Raw genomic sequence first — 24,126 nt, 5'->3', positions numbered from 1 at the left:
ATGAATAGAACCCTGTGTTTTATGAATGAAACCATGTGTTCTCTGAATGGAAACCACCCGTGATCTATAAATATAACCATCTGTTCTATGAATAAAAAATTGTGTTCTATTTATAGAACCCTGTGTTCTATGAATGGAACACTGTGTTCTATGAATAGAACCCTGTGTTTTATGAATGAAACCATGTGTTCTCTGAATGGAAACCACCCGTGATCTATAAATATAACCATCTTTTCTATGAATAGAACCCTGTGTTCTACAAATGGAACCCTGTGTTCTATGAATAGAACCCTGTGTTTTATGAATTAAATTATGTGTTCTCTGAATGGAAACCACCCGTAATCTATAAATATAACCATGTCTTCTATGAATAAAACCTTGTGTTCTATTAATAGAACCCTGTGTTCTATGAATGGAACCCTGTGTTCTATGAATAGAACCCTGTGTTTTATGAATGAAACCATGTGTTCTCTGAATGGAAACCACCCGTGATCTATAAACATAACCATCTGTTCTATGAATAAAACCTTGTGTTCTATGAATAGAACCCTTTGTTCTATAAATGGAACCCTGTGTTCTATGAATAGAACCCTGTGTTTTATTAATGAAATTATGTGTTCTCTGAATGAAAACCACCCGTGATCTATAAATATAACCATGTGTTCTATGAATAAAACCTTGTGTTCTATGTATAGAACCCTGTGTTCTAGGAATGGAACCCTGTGTTCTATGAATAGAACCCTGTGTTTTATGAATGAAACCATGTGTTCTCTGAATGGAAACCACCCGTGATCTATAAATATAACCATCTGTTCAATGAATAAAACCTTGTGTTCTATGAATAGAACCCTGTGTTCTATAAATGGAACCCTGTGTTCTATGAATAAAACCCTGTGTTTTATTAATGAAATTATATGTTCTCTGAATGAAAACAACCCGTGATCTATAAATATAACCATGTGTTCTATGAATAAAACCTTGTGTTCTATGTATAGAACCCTGTGTTCTATGAATGGAACCCTGTGTTATATGAATAGAACCCTGTGTTTTATAAATGAAACAATGTGTTCTCTGAATGGAAACCACCCGTGATCTATAAACATAACCATCTGTTCTATGAATAAAACCTTGTGTTCTATGAATAGAACCCTGTGTTCTATAAATGGAACCCTGTGTTCTATGAATAGAACCCTGTGTTTAATTAATGAAATTATGTGTTGTCTGAATGAAAACCACCCGTGATCTATAAATATAACCATGTGTTCTATGAATAAAACCTTGTGTTCTATGTATAGAACCCTGTGTTCTATGAATGGAACCCTGTGTTCTATGAATAGAACCCTGTGTTTTATGAATGAAACCATGTGTTCTCTGAATGGAAACCACCCGTGATCTATAAATATAACCATCTGTTCTATGAATAAAACCTTGTGTTCTATGAATAGAACCCTGTGTTCTATAAATGGAACCCTGTGTTCTATGAATAGAACACTGTGTTTTAGGAATGAAATTATGTGTTCTCTGAATGGAAACCACCTGTGATCTATAAATATAACCATGTGTTCTATGAATAAAACCTTGTGTTCTATTAATAGAACCCTGTGTTCTATGAATGGAACCCTGTGTTCTATGAATAGAACCCTGTGTTTTATGAATGAAACCATGTGTTCTCTGAATGGAAAACACCCGTGATCTATAAATATAACCATCTGTTCTATGAATAAAACCTTGTGTTCTATGAATAGAACCCTGTGTTCTATGAATGGAACCCTGTGTTCTATGAATAGAACCCTGTGTTTTATGAATGAAACCATGTGTTCTCTGAATGGAAACCACCCGTGATCTATAAATATAACCATCTGTTCTATGAATAAAACCTTGTGTTCTATGAATGGAACCCTGTGTTCTATGAATAGAACACTGTGTTTTAGGAATGAAATTATGTGTTCTCTGAATGGAAACCACCCATGATCTATAAATATAACCATGTGTTCTATGAATAAAACCTTGTGTTCTATTAATAGAACCCTGTGTTCTATGAATGGAACCCTGTGTTCTATGAATAGAACCCTGTGTTTTATGAATGAAACCATGTGTTCTCTGAATGGAAACCACCCGTGATCTATAAATATAACCATCTGTTCTATGAATAAAACCTTGTGCTATTTGAATAGAACCCTGTGTTCTATGAATGGAACCCTGTGTTCTTTGAATAGAACCCTGTGTTTTATGAATAAAATTATGTGTTCTCTGAATGGAAACCACCCATGATCTATAAATATAACCATGTGTTCTATAAATAAAACCTTGTATTCTATTAATAGAACCCTGTGTTCTATGAATGGCACCCTGTGTTCTATGAATAGATCCCTGTGTTTTATGAATGAAACCATGTTTTCTCTGAATGGAAACCACCCGTGATCTATAAATATAACCATCTGTTCTATGAATAAAACCTTGTGTTCTATGAATAGAACCCTGTGTTCTATGAATGGAACCCTGTGTTCTATGAATAGAACCCTGTGTTTTATGAATGAAACCATGTGTTCTCTGAATGGAAACCACCCGTGATCTATAAATATAACCATCTGTTCTATGAATAAAACCTTGTGTTCTATGAATGGAACCCTGTGTTCTATGAATAGAACACTGTGTTTTAGGAATGAAATTATGTGTTCTCTGAATGGAAACCACCCATGATCTATAAATATAACCATGTGTTCTATGAATAAAACCTTGTGTTCTATTAATAGAACCCTGTGTTCTATGAATGGAACCCTGTGTTCTATGAATAGAACCCTGTGTTTTATGAATGAAACCATGTGTTCTCTGAATGGAAACCACCCGTGATCTATAAATATAACCATCTGTTCTATGAATAAAACCTTGTTTTCTAAGAATAGAACCCTGTGTTCTATAAATGGAACCCTGTGTTCTATGAATAGAACCCTGTGTTTTATTAATGAAATTATGGGTTCTCTGAATGTAAACCACCCGTGATCTATAAATATAACCATGTGTTCTATGAATAAAAAATTGTGTTCTATTTATAGAACCCTGTGTTCTATGAATGGAACCCTGTGTTCTATGAATAGAACCCTGTGTTTTATGAATGAAACCATGTGTTCTCTGAATGGAAACCACCCGTGATCTATAAATATAACCATCTTTTCTATGAATAGAACCCTGTGTTCTACAAATGGAACCCTGTGTTCTATGAATAGAACCCTGTGTTTTATGAATGAAATTATGTGTTCTCTGAATGAAAACCACCCGTGATCTATAAATATAACCATGTGTTCTATGAATAAAACTTTGTGTTCTATGTATAGAACCCTGTGTTCTAGGAATGGAACCCTGTGTTCTATGAATAGAACCCTGTGTTTTATGAATGAAACCATGTGTTCTCTGAATGGAAACCACCCGTGATCTATAAATATAACCATCTGTTCTATGAATAAAACCTTGTGTTCTATGAATATAACCCTGTGTTCTATAAATGGAACCCTGTGTTCTATGAATAAAACCCTGTGTTTTATTAATGAAATTATATGTTCTCTGAATGAAAACAACCCGTGATCTATAAATATAACCATGTGTTCTATGAATAAAACCTTGTGTTCTATGTATAGAACCCTGTGTTCTATGAATGGAACCCTGTGTTATATGAATAGAACCCTGTGTTTTATAAATGAAACCATGTGTTCTCTGAATGGAAACCACCCGTGATCTATAAACATAACCATCTGTTCTATGAATAAAACCTTGTGTTCTATGAATAGAACCCTGTGTTCTATAAATGGAACCCTGTGTTCTATGAATAGAACCCTGTGTTTAATTAATGAAATTATGTGTTCTCTGAATGAAAACCACCCGTGATCTATAAATATAACCATGTGTTCTATGAATAAAACCTTGTGTTCTATGTATAGAACCCTGTGTTCTATGAATGGAACCCTGTGTTCTATGAATAGAACCCTGTGTTTTATGAATGAAACCATGTGTTCTCTGAATGGAAACCACCCGTGATCTATAAATATAACCATCTGTTCTATGAATAAAACCTTGTGTTCTATGAATAGAACCCTGTGTTCTATAAATGGAACCCTGTGTTCTATGAATAGAACACTGTGTTTTAGGAATGAAATTATGTGTTCTCTGAATGGAAACCACCTGTGATCTATAAATATAACCATGTGTTCTATGAATAAAACATTGTGTTCTATTAATAGAACCCTGTGTTCTATGAATGGAACCCTGTGTTCTATGAATAGAACCCTGTGTTTTATGAATGAAACCATGTGTTCTCTGAATGGAAACCACCCTGGATCTATAAATATAACCATCTGTTCTATGAATAAAACCTTGTGTTCTATGAATAGAACCCTGTGTTCTATAAATGGAACCCTGTGTTCTATGAATAGAACACTGTGTTTTAGGAATGAATTTATGTGTTCTCTGAATGGAAACCAACCGTGATCTATAAATATAACCATGTGTTCTATAAATAAAACCTTGTGTTCTATTAATAGAACCCTGTGTTCTATGAATGGAACGCTGTGTTCTATGAATAGAACCCTGTGTTTTATGAATGAAACCATGTGTTCTCTGAATGAAAACCACCCATGATCTATAAATATAACCATCTTTTCTATGAATAAAACCTTGTGTTCTATGAATAGAACCCTGTGTTCTACAAATGGAACCCTGTGTTCTATGAATAGAACCCTGTGTTTTATGAATTAAATTATGTTTTCTCTGAATGGAAACCACCCGTAATCTATAAATATAACCATGTGTTCTATGAATAAAACCTTGTGTTCTATTAATAGAACCATGTGTTCTATGAATGGAACCCTGTGTTCTATGAATAAAACCCTGTGTTTTATTAATGAAATTATGTGTTCTCTGAATGAAAACCACCCGTGATCTATAAATATAACCATGTGTTCTATGAATAAAACCTTGTGTTCTATGTATAGAACCCTGTGTTCTATGAATGGAACCCTGTGTTCTATGAATATAACCCTGTGTTTTATGAATGAAACCATGTGTTCTCTGAATGGAAACCACCCGTGATCTATAAATATAACCATCTGTTCTATGAATAAAACATTGTGTTCTATGAATAGAACCCTGTGTTCTATAAATGGAACCCTGTGTTCTATGAATAGAACCCTGTGTTTTATGAATGAAATTATGTGTTCTCTGAATGGAAACCACCCGTGATCTATAAATATAACCATGTGTTCTATGAATAAAACCTTGTGTTCTATTAATAGAACCCTGTGTTCTATGAATGGAACCCTGTGTTCTATGAATAGAACCCTGTGTTTTATGAATGAAACCATGTGTTCTCTGAATGGAAACCACCCGTGATCTATAAATATAACCATCTGTTCTATGAATAAAACCTTGTGTTCTATGAATAGAACCCTGTGTTCTATAAATGGAACCCTGTGTTCTATGAATAGAACACTGTGTTTTAGGAATGAAATTATGTGTTCTCTGAATGGAAACCACCCGTTATCTATAAATATAACCATGTGTTCTATGAATAAAACCTTGTGTTCTATTAATAGAACCCTGTGTTCTATGAATGGAACCCTGTGTTCTATGAATAGAACCCTGTGTTTTATTAATGAAACCATGTGTTCTCTGAATGGAAAACACCCGTGATCTATAAATATAACCATCTGTTCTATGAATAAAACCTTGTGCTATTTGAATAGAACCCTGTGTTCTATGAATGGAACCCTGTGTTCTATGAATAGAACCCTGTGTTTTATGAATGAAATTATGTGTTCTCTGAATGGAAACCACCCATGATCTATAAATATAACCATGTGTTCTATAAATAAAACCTTGTATTCTATTAATAGAACCCTGTGTTCTATGAATGGCACCCTGTGTTCTTTGAATAGATCCCTGTGTTTTATGAATGAAACCATGTTTTCTCTGAATGGAAACCACCCGTGATCTATAAATATAACCATCTGTTCTATGAATAAAACATTGTGTTCTATGAATAGAACCCTGTGTTCTATGAATGGAACCCTGTGTTCTATAAATATAGAACCCTGTGTTTTATGAATGAAACCATGTGTTCTCTGAATGGAAACCACCCGTGATCTATAAATATAACCATCTGTTCTAAGAATAAAACCTTGTGTTCTATGAATGGAACCCTGTGTTCTATGAATAGAACACTGTGTTTTAGGAATGAAATTATGTGTTCTCTGAATGGAAACCACCCGTGATCTATAAATATAACCATGTGTTCTATGAATAAAACCTTGTGTTCTATTAATAGAACCCTGTGTTCTATGAATGGAACCCTGTGTTCTATGAATAGAACCCTGTGTTTTATGAATGAAACCATGTGTTCTCTGAATGGAAACCACCCGTGATCTATAAATATAACCATCTGTTCTATAAATAAAACCTTGTTTTCTAAGAATAGAACCCTGTGTTCTATAAATGGAACCCTGTGTTCTATGAATAGAACCCTGTGTTTTATTAATGAAATTATGGGTTCTCTGAATGTAAACCACCCGTGATCTATAAATATAACCATGTGTTCTATGAATAAAAAATTGTGTTCTATTTATAGAACCCTGTGTTCTATGAATGGAGCCCTGTGTTCTATGAATAGAACCCTGTGTTTTATGAATGAAACAATGTGTTCTCTGAATGGAAACCACCCGTGATCTATAAATATAACCATCTTTTCTATGAATAGAACCCTGTGTTCTACAAATGGAACCCTGTGTTCTATGAATAGAACCCTGTGTTTTATGTATTAAATTATGTGTTCTCTGAATGGAAACCACCCGTAATCTATAAATATAACCATGTGTTCTATGAATAAAACCTTGTGTTCTATTAATAGAACCCTGTGTTCTATGAATGGAACCCTGTGTTCTATGAATAGAACCCTGTGTTTTATGAATGAAACCATGTGTTCTCTGAATGGAAACCACCCTGGATCTATAAATATAACCATCTGTTCTATGAATAAAACCTTGTGTTCTATGAATAGAACCCTGTGTTCTATAAATGGAACCCTGTGTTCTATGAATAGAACACTGTGTTTTAGGAATGAATTTATGTGTTCTCTGAATGGAAACCAACCGTGATCTATAAATATAACCATGTGTTCTATAAATAAAACCTTGTGTTCTATTAATAGAACCCTGTGTTCTATGAATGGAACGCTGTGTTCTATGAATAGAACCCTGTGTTTTATGAATGAAACCATGTGTTCTCTGAATGAAAACCACCCATGATCTATAAATATAACCATCTTTTCTATGAATAAAACCTTGTGTTCTATGAATAGAACCCTGTGTTCTACAAATGGAACCCTGTGTTCTATGAATAGAACCCTGTGTTTTATGAATTAAATTATGTTTTCTCTGAATGGAAACCACCCGTAATCTATAAATATAACCATGTGTTCTATGAATAAAACCTTGTGTTCTATTAATAGAACCATGTGTTCTATGAATGGAACCCTGTGTTCTATGAATAGAACCCTGTGTTTTATGAATGAAACCATGTGTTCTCTGAATGGAAACCACCCGTGATCTATAAATATAACCATCTGTTCTATGAATAAAACCTTGTGTTCTATGAATAGAACCCTGTGTTCTATAAATGGAACCCTGTGTTCTATGAATAAAACCCTGTGTTTTATTAATGAAATTATGTGTTCTCTGAATGAAAACCACCCGTGATCTATAAATATAACCATGTGTTCTATGAATAAAACCTTGTGTTCTATGTATAGAACCCTGTGTTCTATGAATGGAACCCTGTGTTCTATGAATATAACCCTGTGTTTTATGAATGAAACCATGTGTTCTCTGAATGGAAACCACCCGTGATCTATAAATATAACCATGTGTTCTATGAATAAAACATTGTGTTCTATTAATAGAACCCTGTGTTCTATGAATGGAACCCTGTGTTCTATGAATAGAACCCTGTGTTTTATGAATGAAACCATGTGTTCTCTGAATGGAAAACACCCGTGATCTATAAATATAACCATCTGTTCTATGAATAAAACCTTGTGCTATTTGAATAGAACCCTGTGTTCTATGAATGAAACCCTGTGTTCTATGAATAGAACCCTGTGTTTTATGAATGAAATTATGTGTTCTCTGAATGGAAACCACCCATGATCTATAAATATAACCATGTGTTCTATAAATAAAACCTTGTATTCTATTAATAGAACCCTGTGTTCTATGAATGGCACCCTGTGTTCTATGAATAGATCCCTGTGTTTTATGAATGAAACCATGTTTTCTCTGAATGGAAACCACCCGTGATCTATAAATATAACCATCTGTTCTATGAATAAAACCTTGTGTTCTATGAATAGAACCCTGTGTTCTATGAATGGAACCCTGTGTTCTATGAATAGAACCCTGTGTTTTATGAATGAAACCATGTGTTCTCTGAATGGAAACCACCCGTGATCTATAAATATAACCATCTGTTCTATGAATAAAACCTTGTGTTCTATGAATGGAACCCTGTGTTCTATGAATAGAACACTGTGTTTTAGGAATGAAATTATGTGTTCTCTGAATGGAAACCACCCGTGATCTATAAATATAACCATGTGTTCTATGAATAAAACCTTGTGTTCTATTAATAGAACCCTGTGTTCTATGAATGGAACCCTGTGTTCTATGAATAGAACCCTGTGTTTTATGAATGAAACCATGTGTTCTCTGAATGGAAACCACCCGTGATCTATAAATATAACCATCTGTTCTATGAATAAAACCTTGTTTTCTAAGAATAGAACCCTGTGTTCTATAAATGGAACCCTGTGTTCTATGAATAGAACCCTGTGTTTTATTAATGAAATTATGGGTTCTCTGAATGTAAACCACCCGTGATCTATAAATATAACCATGTGTTCTATGAATAAAAAATTGTGTTCTATTTATAGAACCCTGTGTTCTATGAATGGAACCCTGTGTTCTATGAATAGAACCCTGTGTTTTATGAATGAAACCATGTGTTCTCTGAATGGAAACCACCCGTGATCTATAAATATAACCATCTTTTCTATGAATAGAACCCTGTGTTCTACAAATGGAACCCTGTGTTCTATGAATAGAACCCTGTGTTTTATGAATTAAATTATGTGTTCTCTGAATGGAAACCACCCGTAATCTATAAATATAACCATGTGTTCTATGAATAAAACCTTGTGTTCTATTAATAGAACCCTGTGTTCTATGAATGGAACCCTGTGTTCTATGAATAGAACCCTGTTTTTTATGAATGAAACCATGTGTTCTCTGAATGGAAACCACCCGTGATCTATAAACATAACCATCTGTTCTATGAATAAAACCTTGTGTTCTATGAATAGAACCCTGTGTTCTATAAATGGAACCCTGTGTTCTATGAATAGAACCCTGTGTTTTATTAATGAAATTATGTGTTCTCTGAATGAAAACCACCCGTGATCTATAAATATAACCATGTGTTCTATGAATAAAACCTTGTGTTCTATGTATAGAACCCTGTGTTCTAGGAATGGAACCCTGTGTTCTATGAATAGAACCCTGTGTTTTATGAATGAAACCATGTGTTCTCTGAATGGAAACCACCCGTGATCTATAAATATAACCATCTGTTCTATGAATAAAACCTTGTGTTCTACGAATAGAACCCTGTGTTCTATAAATGGAACCCTGTGTTCTATGAATAAAACCCTGTGTTTTATTAATGAAATTATATGTTCTCTGAATGAAAACAACCCGTGATCTATAAATATAACCATGTGTTCTATGAATAAAACCTTGTGTTCTATGTATAGAACCCTGTGTTCTATGAATGGAACCCTGTGTTATATGAATAGAACCCTGTGTTTTATGAATTAAACCATGTGTTCTCTGAATGGAAACCACCCGTGATCTATAAATATAACCATCTGTTCTATGAATAAAACCTTGTGTTCTATGAATAGAACCCTGTGTTCTATAAATGGAACCCTGTGTTCTATGAATAGAACCCTGTGTTTTATGAATGAAATTATGTGTTCTCTGAATGGAAACCACCCGTGATCTATAAATATAACCATGTGTTCTATGAATAAAACCTTGTGTTCTATTAATAGAACCCTGTGTTCTATGAATGGAACCCTGTGTTCTATGAATAGAACCCTGTGTTTTATGAATGAAACCATGTGTTCTCTGAATGGAAACCACCCGTGATCTATAAATATAACCATCTGTTCTATGAATAAAACCTTGTGTTCTATTAATAGAACCCTGTGTTCTATGAATGGAACCCTGTGTTCTATGAATAGAACCCTGTGCTTTATGAATGAAACCATGTGTTCTCTGAATGGAAACCACCCGTGATCTATAAATATAACCATCTGTTCTATGAATAAAACCTTGTGCTATTTGAATAGAACCCTGTGTTCTATGAATGGAACCCTGTGTTCTATGAATAGAACCCTGTGTTTTATGAATGAAATTATGTGTTCTCTGAATGGAAACCACCCATGATCTATAAATATAACCATGTGTTCTATAAATAAAACCTTGTGTTCTATTAATAGAACCCTGTGTTCTATGAATGGAACCCTGTGTTCTATGAATAGAACCCTGTGTTTTATGAATGAAACTATGTGTTCTCTGAATGGAAACCACCCGTGATCTATAAATATAACCATCTGTTCTATGAATAAAACCTTGTGTTCTATGAATAGAACCCTGTGTTCTATGAATGGAACCCTGTGTTCTATGAATAGAACCCTGTGTTTTATGAATGAAACCATGTGTTCTCTGAATGGAAACCACCCGTAATCTATAAATATAACCATCTGTTCTATGAATAAAACCTTGTGTTCTATTTATAGAACCCTGTGTTCTATGAATGGAACCCTGTGTTCTATGAATAGATCTTTGTGTTTTATAAATGAAACCATGTGTTCTCTGAATGGAAACCACCCGTGATCTATAAATATAACCATCTTTTCTATGAATAAAACCTTGTGTTCTATGAATAGAACCCTGTGTTCTACAAATGGAACCCTGTGTTCTATGAATAGAACCCTGTGTTTTATGAATTAAATTATGTGTTCTCTGAATGGAAACCACCCGTAATCTATAAATATAACCATGTGTTCTATGAATAAAACCTTGTGTTCTATTAATAGAACCCTGTGTTCTATGAATGGAACCCTGTGTTCTATGAATAGAACCCTGTGTTTTATGAATGAAACCATGTGTTCTCTGAATGGAAACCACCCGTGATCTATAAATATAACCATCTGTTCTATGAATAAAACTTGTGTTCTATGTATAGAACCCTGTGTTCTATGAATGGAACCATGTGTTCTATGAATAGAACCCTGTATTTTATGAATGAAATTATGTGTTCTCTGAATGGAAACCACCTGTGATCTATAAATATAACCATGTGTTCTATGAATAAAACCTTGTGTTCTATTAATAGAACCCTGTGTTCTATGAATGGAACCCTGTGTTCTATGAATAGAACCCTGTGTTTTATGAATGAAACCATGTGTTCTCTGAATGGAAACCACCCGTGATCTATAAATATAACCATCTTTTCTATGAATAAAACCTTGTGTTCTATGAATAGAACCCTGTGTTCTACAAATGGAACCCTGTGTTCTATGAATAGAACCCTGTGTTTTATGAATTAAATTATGTGTTCTCTGAATGGAAACCACCCGTGATCTATAAATATAACCATGTGTTCTATGAATAAAACCTTGTGTTCTATTAATAGAACCCTGTGTTCTATGAATGGAACCCTGTGCTCTATGAATAGAACCCTGTGTTTTATGAATGAAAACATGTGTTCTCTGAATGGAAACCACCCGTGATCTATAAATATAACCATCTGTTCTATGAATAAAACCTTGTGTTCTATGAATAGAACCCTGTGTTCTATAAATGGAACCCTGTGTTCTATGAATAGAACCCTGTGTTTTATGAATGAAATTATGTGTTCTCTGAATGGAAACCACCCGTGATCTATAAATATAACCATGTGTTCTATGAATAAAACCTTGTGTTCTATTAATAGAACCCTGTGTTCTATGAATGGAACCCTGTGTTCTATGAATAGAACCCTGTGTTTTATGAATGAAACCATGTGTTCTCTGAATGGAAACCACCCGTGATCTATAAATATAACCATCTGTTCTATGAATAAACCTTGTGTTCTATGAATAGAACCCTGTGTTCTATAAATGGAACCCTGTGTTATATGAATAGAACACTGTGTTTTAGGAATGAAATTATGTGTTCTTTAAATGGAAACCACCCGTTATCTATAAATATAACCATGTGTTCTATGAATAAAACCTTGTGTTCTATTAATAGAACCTTGTGTTCTATTAATAGAACCCTGTGTTCTATAAATGGAACCCTGTGTTCTATGAATAGAACACTGTGTTTTAGGAATGAATTTATGTGTTCTCTGAATGAAAACCACCCGTGATCTATAAATATAACCATCTTTTCTATGAATAAAACCTTGTGTTCTATGAATAGAACCCTGTGTTCTACAAATGGAACCCTGTGTTCTATGAATAGAACCCTGTGTTTTATGAATTAAATTATGTGTTCTCTGAATGGAAACCACCCGAAATCTATAAATATAACCATGTGTTCTATGAATAAAACCTTGTGTTCTATTAATAGAACCCTGTGTTCTATGAATGGAACCCTGTGTTCTATGAATAGAACCCTGTGTTTTATGAATGAAACCATGTGTTCTCTGAATGGAAACCACCCGTGATCTATAAATATAACCATCTGTTCTATGAATAAAACCTTGTGTTCTATGAATAGAACCCTGTGTTCTATAAATGGAACCCTGTGTTCTATGAATAAAACCCTGTGTTTTATTAATGAAATTATGTGTTCTCTGAATGAAAACCACCCGTGATCTATAAATATAACCATGTGTTCTATGAATAAAACCTTGTGTTCTATGTATAGAACCCTGTGTTCTATGAATGGAACCCTGTGTTCTATGAATAGAACCCTGTGTTTTATGAATGAAACCATGTGTTCTCTGAATGGAAACCACCCGTGATCTATAAATATAACCATCTGTTCTATGAATAAAACCTTGTGTTCTATGAATAGAACCCTGTGTTCTATAAATGGAACCCTGTGTTCTATGAATAGAACACTGTGTTTTAGGAATGAAATTATGTGTTCTATGAATGGAAACCACCCATGATCTATAAATATAACCATGTGTTCTATGAATAAAACCTTGTGTTCTATTAATAGAACCCTGTGTTCTATGAATAAAACCCTGTGTTCTATGAATAGAACCCTGTGTTCTATAAATGGAACCCTGTGTTCTATGAATAGAACACTGTGTTTTAGGAATGAAATTATGTGTTCTCTGAATGGAAACCACCCGTGATCTATAAATATAACCATGTGTTCTATGAATAAAACCTTGTGTTCTATTAATAGAACCCTGTGTTCTATGAATGGAACCCTGTGCTCTATGAATAGAACCCTGTGTTTTATGAATGAAAACATGTGTTCTCTGAATGGAAACCACCCGTGATCTATAAATATAACCATCTGTTCTATGAATAAAACCTTGTGTTCTATGAATAGAACCCTGTGTTCTATAAATGGAACCCTGTGTTCTATGAATAGAACCCTGTGTTTTATTAATGAAATTATGTGTTCTCTGAATGAAAACCACCCGTGATCTATAAATATAACCATGTGTTCTATGAATAAAACCCTGTGTTCTATGAATAGAACCCTGTGTTCTATAAATGGAACCCTGTGTTCTATGAATAGAACACTGTGTTTTAGGAATGAAATTATGTGTTCTCTGAATGGAAACCACCCGTGATCTATAAATATAACCATGTGTTCTATGAATAAAACCTTGTGTTCTATTAATAGAACCCTGTGTTCTATGAATGGAACCCTGTGCTCTATGAATAGAACCCTGTGTTTTATGAATGAAAACATGTGTTCTCTGAATGGAAACCACCCGTGATCTATAAATATAACCATCTGTTCTATGAATAAAACCTTGTGTTCTATGAATAGAACCCTGTGTTCTATAAATGGAACCCTGTGTTCTATGAATAGAACCCTGTGTTTTATTAATGAAATTATGTGTTCTCTGAATGAAAACCACCCGTGATCTATAAATATAACCATGTGTTCTATGAATAAAACCTTGTGTTCTATGTATAGAACCCTGTGTTCTATGAATGGAACCCTGTGTTCTATGAATAGAACCCTGTGTTTTATGAATGAAACCATGTGTTCTCTGAATGGAAACCACCCATGATCTATAAATATAACCATAGGTTCTATGAATAAAACCTTGTGTTCTATGAATAGAACCCTGTGTTTTATAAATGGAACCCTGTGTTCTATGAATAGAACCCTGTGTTTTATGAATGAAATTATGTGTTCTCTGAATGGAAACCACCCATGATCTATAAATATAACCATGTGTTCTATGAATAAAACCTTGTGTTCTATAAATAGAACCCTGTGTTCTATGAATAGAACCCTGTGTTTTATGAATGAAACCATGTGTTCTCTGAATGGAAACCACCCGTGATCTATAAATATAACCATCTGTTCTATGAATAAAACCTTGTGTTCTATGAATAGAACCCTGTGTTCTATAAATGGAACCCTGTGTTCTATGAATAGAACACTGTGTTTTAGGAATGAAATTATGTGTTCTTTAAATGGAAAACACCCGTTATCTATAAATATAACCATGTGTTCTATGAATAAAACCTTGTGTTCTATTAATAGAACCCTGTGTTCTATGAATAGAACCCTGTGTTCTATAAATGGAACCCTGTGTTCTATGAATAGAACACTGTGTTTTAGGAATGAATTTATGTGTTCTCTGAATGGAAACCAACCGTGATCTATAAATATAACCATGTGTTCTATGAATAAAACCTTGTGTTCTATTAATAGAACCCTGTGTTCTATGAATGGAACCCTGTGTTCTATGAATAGAACCCTGTGTTTTATGAATGAAACCATGTGTTCTCTGAATGAAAACCACCCGTGATCTATAAATATAACCATCTTTTCTATGAATAAAACCTTGTGTTCTATGAATAGAACCCTGTGTTCTACAAATGGAACCCTGTGTTCTATGAATAGAACCCTGTGTTTTATGAATTAAATTATGTGTTCTCTGAATGGAAACCACCCAATAATCTATAAATATAACCATGTGTTCTATGAATAAAACCTTGTGTTCTATTAATAGAACCCTGTGTTCTATGAATGGAACCCTGTGTTCTATGAATAGAACCCTGTGTTTTATGAATGAAACCATGTGTTCTCTGAATGGAAACCACCCGTGATCTATAAATATAACCATCTGTTCTATGAATAAAACCTTGTGTTCTATGAATAGAACCCTGTGTTCTATAAATGGAACCCTGTGTTCTATGAATAAAACCCTGTGTTTTATTAATGAAATTATGTGTTCTCTGAATGAAAACCACCCGTGATCTATAAATATAACCATGTGTTCTATGAATAAAACCTTGTGTTCTATGTATAGAACCCTGTGTTCTATGAATGGAACCCTGTGTTATATGAATAGAACCCTGTGTTTTATGAATGAAACCATGTGTTCTCTGAATGGAAACCACCCGTGATCTATAAATATAACCATCTGTTCTATGAATAAAACCTTGTGTTCTATGAATAGAACCCTGTGTTCTATAAATGGAACCCTGTGTTCTATGAATAGAACCCTGTGTTTTATGAATGAAATTATGTGTTCTCTGAATGGAAACCACCCGTGATCTATAAATATAACCATGTGTTCTATGAATAAAACCTTGTGTTCTATTAATAGAACCCTGTGTTCTATGAATGGAACCCTGTGTTCTATGAATAGAACCCTGTGTTTTATGAATGAAACCATGTGTTCTCTGAATGGAAACCACCCGTGATCTATAAATATAACCATCTGTTCTATGAATAAAACATTGTGTTCTATGAATAGAACCCTGTGTTCTATAAATGGAACCCTGTGTTCTATGAATAGAACACTGTGTTTTAGGAATGAAATTATGTGTTCTCTGAATGGAAACCACCCGTGATCTATAAATATAACCATGTGTTCTATGAATAAAACCTTGTGTTCTATTAATAGAACCCTGTGTTCTATGAATGGAACCCTGTGTTCTATGAATAGAACCCTGTGCTTTATAAATGAAACCATGTGTTCTCTGAATGGAAACCACCCGTGATCTATAAATATAACCATCTGTTCTATGAATAAAACCTTGTGCTATTTGAATAGAACCCTGTGTTCTATGAATGGAACCCTGTGTTCTATGAATAGAACCCTGTGTTTTATGAATGAAATTATGTGTTCTCTGAATGGAAACCACCCATGATCTATAAATATAACCATGTGTTCTATAAATAAAACCTTGTGTTCTATTAATAGAACCCTGTGTTCTATGAATGGAACCCTGTGTTCTATGAATAGAACCCTGTGTTTTATGAATGAAACCATGTGTTCTCTGAATGGAAACCACCCGTGATCTATAAATATAACCATCTGTTCTATGAATAAAACCTTGTGTTCTATGAATAGAACCCTGTGTTCTATGAATGGAACCCTGTGTTCTATGAATAGAACCCTGTGTTTTATGAATGAAACCATGTGTTCTCTGAATGGAAACCACCCGTAATCTATAAATATAACCATCTGTTCTATGAATAAAACCTTGTTTTCTAAGAATAGAACCCTGTGTTCTATAAATGGAACCCTGTGTTCTATGAATAGAACCCTGTGTTTTATTAATGAAATTATGGGTTCTCTGAAAGTAAACCACCCGTGATCTATAAATATAACCATGTGTTCTATGAATAAAACCTTGTGTTCTATTTATAGAACCCTGTGTTCTATGAATGGAACCCTGTGTTCTATGAATAGAACTTTGTGTTTTATGAATGAAACCATGTGTTCTCTGAATGGAAACCACCCGTGATCTATAAATATAACCATCTTTTCTATGAATAAAACCTTGTGTTCTATGAATAGAACCCTGTGTTCTACAAATGGAACCCTGTGTTCTATGAATAGAACCCTGTGTTTTATGAATTAAATTATGTGTTCTCTGAATGGAAACCACCCGTAATCTATAAATATAACCATGTGTTCTATGAATAAAACCTTGTGTTCTATTAATAGAACCCTGTGTTCTATGAATGGAACCATGTGTTCTCTGAATGGAAACCACCCGTGATCTATAAATATAACCATCTGTTCTATGAATACAACCTTGTGCTATTTGAATAGAACCCTGTGTTCTATGAATGGAACCCTGTGTTCTATGAATGGAACCCTGTGTTCTATGAATAGAACCCTGTGTTTTATTAATGAAATTATGTGTTCTCTGAATGGAAACCACCCATGATCTATAAATATAACCATGTGTTCTATAAATAAAACCTTGTGTTCTATTAATAGAACCCTGTGTTCTATGAATGGAACCCTGTGTTCTATGAATAGAACCCTGTGTTTTATGAATGAAACCATGTGTTCTCTGAATGGAAACCACCCGTGATCTATAAATATAACCATCTGTTCTATGAATAAAACCTTGTGTTCTATGAATAGAACCCTGTGTTCTATGAATGGAACCCTGTGTTCTATGAATAGAACCCTGTGTTTTATGAATGAAACCATGTGTTCTCTGAATGGAAACCACCCGTAATCTATAAATATAACCATCTGTTCTATGAATAAAACCTTGTTTTCTAAGAATAGAACCCTGTGTTCTATAAATGGAACCCTGTGTTCTATGAATAGAACCCTGTGTTTTATTAATGAAATTATGGGTTCTCTGAATGTAAACCACCCGTGATCTATAAATATAACCATGTGTTCTATGAATAAAACCTTGTGTTCTATTTATAGAACCCTGTGTTCTATGAATGGAACCCTGTGTTCTATGAATAGAACTTTGTGTTTTATGAATGAAACCATGTGTTCTCTGAATGGAAACCACCCGTGATCTATAAATATAACCATCTTTTCTATGAATAAAACCTTGTGTTCTATGAATAGAACCCTGTGTTCTACAAATGGAACCCTGTGTTCTATGAATAGAACCCTGTGTTTTATGAATTAAATTATGTGTTCTCTGAATGGAAACCACCCGTAATCTATAAATATAACCATGTGTTCTATGAATAAAACCTTGTGTTCTATTAATAGAACCCTGTGTTCTATGAATGGAACCCTGTGTTCTTTGAATAGAACCCTGTGTTTTATGAATGAAACCATGTGTTCTCTGAATGGAAACCACCCGTGATCTATAAATATAACCATCTTTTCTATGAATAAAACCTTGTGTTCTATGAATAGAACCCTGTGTTCTATAAATGGAACCCTGTGTTCTATGAATAGAACACTGTGTTTTAGGAATGAAATTATGTGTTCTTTAAATGGAAACCACCCGTGATCTATAAATATAACCATCTGTTCTATGAATAAAACCTTGTGTTCTATTAATACAACCTTGTGTTCTATTAATAGAACCCTGTGTTCTATAAATGGAACCCTGTGTTCTATGAATAGAACACTGTGTTTTAGGAATGAATTTATGTGTTCTCTGAATGAAAACCACCCGTGATCTATAAATATAACCATCTTTTCTATGAATAAAACCTTGTGTTCTATGAATAGAACCCTGTGTTCTACAAATGGAACCCTGTGTTCTATGAATAGAACCCTGTGTTTTATGAATTAAATTATGTGTTCTCTGAATGGAAACCACCCAAAATCTATAAATATAACCATGTGTTCTATGAATAAAACCTTGTGTTCTATTAATAGAACCCTGTGTTCTATGAATGGAACCCTGTGTTCTATGAATAGAACCCTGTGTTTTATGAATGAAACCATGTGTTCTCTGAATGGAAACCACCCGTGATCTATAAATATAACCATCTGTTCTATGAATAAAACCTTGTGTTCTATGAATAGAACCCTGTGTTCTATAAATGGAACCCTGTGTTCTATGAATAGAACACTGTGTTTTAGGAATGAAATTTTGTGTTCTATGAATGGAAACCACCCATGATCTATAAATATAACCATGTGTTCTATGAATAAAACCTTTTGTTCTATTAATAGAACCCTGTGTTCTATGAATAAAACCCTGTGTTCTATGAATAGAACCCTGTGTTCTATGAATAGAACCCTGTGTTTTATGAATGAAATTATGTGTTCTCTGAATAGAAACCACCCGTGATCTATAAATATAACCATGTGTTCTATGAATAAAACCTTGTGTTCTATTAATAGAACCCTGTGTTCTATGAATAGAACCCTGTGTTTTATGAATGAAACCATGTGTTCTCTGAATGGAAACCACCCGTGATCTATAAATATAACCATCTGTTCTATGAATAAAACCTTGTGCTATTTGAATAGAACCCTGTGTTCTATGAATGGAACCCTGTGTTCTATGAATAGAACCCTGTGTTTTATGAATGAAATTATGTGTTCTCTGAATGGAAACCACCCGTGATCTATAAATATAACCATGTGTTCTATGAATAAAACCTTGTGTTCTATTAATAGAACCCTGTGTTCTATGAATGGAACCCTGTGTTCTATGAATAGAACCCTGTGTTTTATTAATGAAATTATGTGTTCTCTGAATGAAAACCACCCGTGATCTATAAATATAACCATGTGTTCTATGAATAAAACCTTGTGTTCTATGTATAGAACCCTGTGTTCTATGAATGGAACCCTGTGTTCTATGAATAGAACCCTATGTTTTATGAATGAAACCATGTGTTCTCTGAATGGAAACCACCCGTGATCTATAAATATAACCATCTGTTCTATGAATAAAACCTTGTTTTCTAAGAATAGAACCCTGTGTTCTATAAATGGAACCCTGTGTTCTATGAATAGAACCCTGTGTTTTATTAATGAAATTATGGGTTCTCTGAATGTAAACCACCCGTGATCTATAAATATAACCATGTGTTCTATGAATAAAACCTTGTGTTCTATTTATAGAACCCTGTGTTCTATGAATGGAACCCTGTGTTCTATGAATAGAACTTTGTGTTTTATGAATGAAACCATGTGTTCTCTGAATGGAAACCACCCGTGATCTATAAATATAACCATCTTTTCTATGAATAAAACCTTGTGTTCTATGAATAGAACCCTGTGTTCTACAAATGGAACCCTGTGTTCTATGAATAGAACCCTGTGTTTTATGAATTAAATTATGTGTTCTCTGAATGGAAACCACCCGTAATCTATAAATATAACCATGTGTTCTATGAATAAAACCTTGTGTTCTATTAATAGAACCCTGTGTTCTATGAATGGAACCCTGTGTTCTTTGAATAGAACCCTGTGTTTTATGAATGAAACCATGTGTTCTCTGAATGGAAACCACCCGTGATCTATAAATATAACCATCTTTTCTATGAATAAAACCTTGTGTTCTATGAATAGAACCCTGTGTTCTATAAATGGAACCCTGTGTTCTATGAATAGAACACTGTGTTTTAGGAATGAAATTATGTGTTCTTTAAATGGAAACCACCCGTTATCTATAAATATAACCATGTGTTCTATGAATAAAACCTTGTGTTCTATTAATACAACCTTGTGTTCTATTAATAGAACCCTGTGTTCTATAAATGGAACCCTGTGTTCTATGAATAGAACACTGTGTTTTAGGAATGAATTTATGTGTTCTCTGAATGAAAACCACCCGTGATCTATAAATATAACCATCTTTTCTATGAATAAAACCTTGTGTTCTATGAATAGAACCCTGTGTTCTACAAATGGAACCCTGTGTTCTATGAATAGAACCCTGTGTTTTATGAATTAAATTATGTGTTCTCTGAATGGAAACCACCCGAAATCTATAAATATAACCATGTGTTCTATGAATAAAACCTTGTGTTCTATTAATAGAACCCTGTGTTCTATGAATGGAACCCTGTGTTCTATGAATAGAACCCTGTGTTTTATGAATGAAACCATGTGTTCTCTGAATGGAAACCACCCGTGATCTATAAATATAACCATCTGTTCTATGAATAAAACCTTGTGTTCTATGAATAGAACCCTGTGTTCTATAAATGGAACCCTGTGTTCTATGAATAGAACCCTGTGATTTATGAATGAAATTATGTGTTCTCTGAATGGAAACCACCCGTGATCGATAAATATAACCATGTGTTCTATGAATAAAACCTTGTGTTCTATTAATAGAACCCTGTGTTCTATAAATGGAACCCTGTGTTCTATGAATAAAACCCTGTGTTTTATTAATGAAATTATGTGTTCTCTGAATGAAAACCACCCGTGATCTATAAATATAACCATGTGTTCTATGAATAAAACCTTGTGTTCTATGTATAGAACCCTGTGTTCTATGAATGGAACCCTGTGTTATATGAATAGAACCCTGTGTTTTATGAATGAAACCATGTGTTCTCTGAATGGAAACCACCCGTGATCTATAAATATAACCATCTGTTCTATGAATAAAACCTTGTGTTCTATGAATAGAACCCTGTGTTCTATAAATGGAACCCTGTGTTCTATGAATAGAACCCTGTGTTTTATGAATGAAATTATGTGTTCTCTGAATGGAAACCACCCGTGATCTATAAATATAACCATGTGTTCTATGAATAAAACCTTGTGTTCTATTAATAGAACCCTGTGTTCTATGAATGGAACCCTGTGTTCTATGAATAGAACCCTGTGTTTTATGAATGAAACCATGTGTTCTCTGAATGGAAACCACCCGTGATCTATAAATATAACCATCTGTTCTATGAATAAAACATTGTGTTCTATGAATAGAACCCTGTGTTCTATAAATGGAACCCTGTGTTCTATGAATAGAACACTGTGTTTTAGGAATGAAATTATGTGTTCTCTGAATGGAAACCACCCGTGATCTATAAATATAACCATGTGTTCTATGAATAAAACCTTGTGTTCTATTAATAGAACCCTGTGTTCTATGAATGGAACCCTGTGTTCTATGAATAGAACCCTGTGCTTTATAAATGAAACCATGTGTTCTCTGAATGGAAACCACCCGTGATCTATAAATATAACCATCTGTTCTATGAATAAAACCTTGTGCTATTTGAATAGAACCCTGTGTTCTATGAATGGAACCCTGTGTTCTATGAATAGAACCCTGTGTTTTATGAATGAAATTATGTGTTCTCTGAATGGAAACCACCCATGATCTATAAATATAACCATGTGTTCTATAAATAAAACCTTGTGTTCTATTAATAGAACCCTGTGTTCTATGAATGGAACCCTGTGTTCTATGAATAGAACCCTGTGTTTTATGAATGAAACCATGTGTTCTCTGAATGGAAACCACCCGTGATCTATAAATATAACCATCTGTTCTATGAATAAAACCTTGTGTTCTATGAATAGAACCCTGTGTTCTATGAATGGAACCCTGTGTTCTATGAATAGAACCCTGTGTTTTATGAATGAAACCATGTGTTCTCTGAATGGAAACCACCCGTAATCTATAAATATAACCATCTGTTCTATGAATAAAACCTTGTTTTCTAAGAATAGAACCCTGTGTTCTATAAATGGAACCCTGTGTTCTATGAATAGAACCCTGTGTTTTATTAATGAAATTATGGGTTCTCTGAAAGTAAACCACCCGTGATCTATAAATATAACCATGTGTTCTATGAATAAAACCTTGTGTTCTATTTATAGAACCCTGTGTTCTATGAATGGAACCCTGTGTTCTATGAATAGAACTTTGTGTTTTATGAATGAAACCATGTGTTCTCTGAATGGAAACCACCCGTGATCTATAAATATAACCATCTTTTCTATGAATAAAACCTTGTGTTCTATGAATAGAACCCTGTGTTCTACAAATGGAACCCTGTGTTCTATGAATAGAACCCTGTGTTTTATGAATTAAATTATGTGTTCTCTGAATGGAAACCACCCGTAATCTATAAATATAACCATGTGTTCTATGAATAAAACCTTGTGTTCTATTAATAGAACCCTGTGTTCTATGAATGGAACCATGTGTTCTCTGAATGGAAACCACCCGTGATCTATAAATATAACCATCTGTTCTATGAATACAACCTTGTGCTATTTGAATAGAACCCTGTGTTCTATGAATGGAACCCTGTGTTCTATGAATGGAACCCTGTGTTCTATGAATAGAACCCTGTGTTTTATTAATGAAATTATGTGTTCTCTGAATGGAAACCACCCATGATCTATAAATATAACCATGTGTTCTATAAATAAAACCTTGTGTTCTATTAATAGAACCCTGTGTTCTATGAATGGAACCCTGTGTTCTATGAATAGAACCCTGTGTTTTATGAATGAAACCATGTGTTCTCTGAATGGAAACCACCCGTGATCTATAAATATAACCATCTGTTCTATGAATAAAACCTTGTGTTCTATGAATAGAACCCTGTGTTCTATGAATGGAACCCTGTGTTCTATGAATAGAACCCTGTGTTTTATGAATGAAACCATGTGTTCTCTGAATGGAAACCACCCGTAATCTATAAATATAACCATCTGTTCTATGAATAAAACCTTGTTTTCTAAGAATAGAACCCTGTGTTCTATAAATGGAACCCTGTGTTCTATGAATAGAACCCTGTGTTTTATTAATGAAATTATGGGTTCTCTGAATGTAAACCACCCGTGATCTATAAATATAACCATGTGTTCTATGAATAAAACCTTGTGTTCTATTTATAGAACCCTGTGTTCTATGAATGGAACCCTGTGTTCTATGAATAGAACTTTGTGTTTTATGAATGAAACCATGTGTTCTCTGAATGGAAACCACCCGTGATCTATAAATATAACCATCTTTTCTATGAATAAAACCTTGTGTTCTATGAATAGAACCCTGTGTTCTACAAATGGAACCCTGTGTTCTATGAATAGAACCCTGTGTTTTATGAATTAAATTATGTGTTCTCTGAATGGAAACCACCCGTAATCTATAAATATAACCAT

Source organism: Crinia signifera, unplaced genomic scaffold (genome assembly GCF_055691185.1).
Source record: "Crinia signifera unplaced genomic scaffold, ASM5569118v1 HAP2_SCAFFOLD_61, whole genome shotgun sequence".
Classification (NCBI taxonomy): Eukaryota; Metazoa; Chordata; class Amphibia; order Anura; family Myobatrachidae; genus Crinia; species Crinia signifera.
This window is presented reverse-complemented; position numbering follows the sequence as displayed.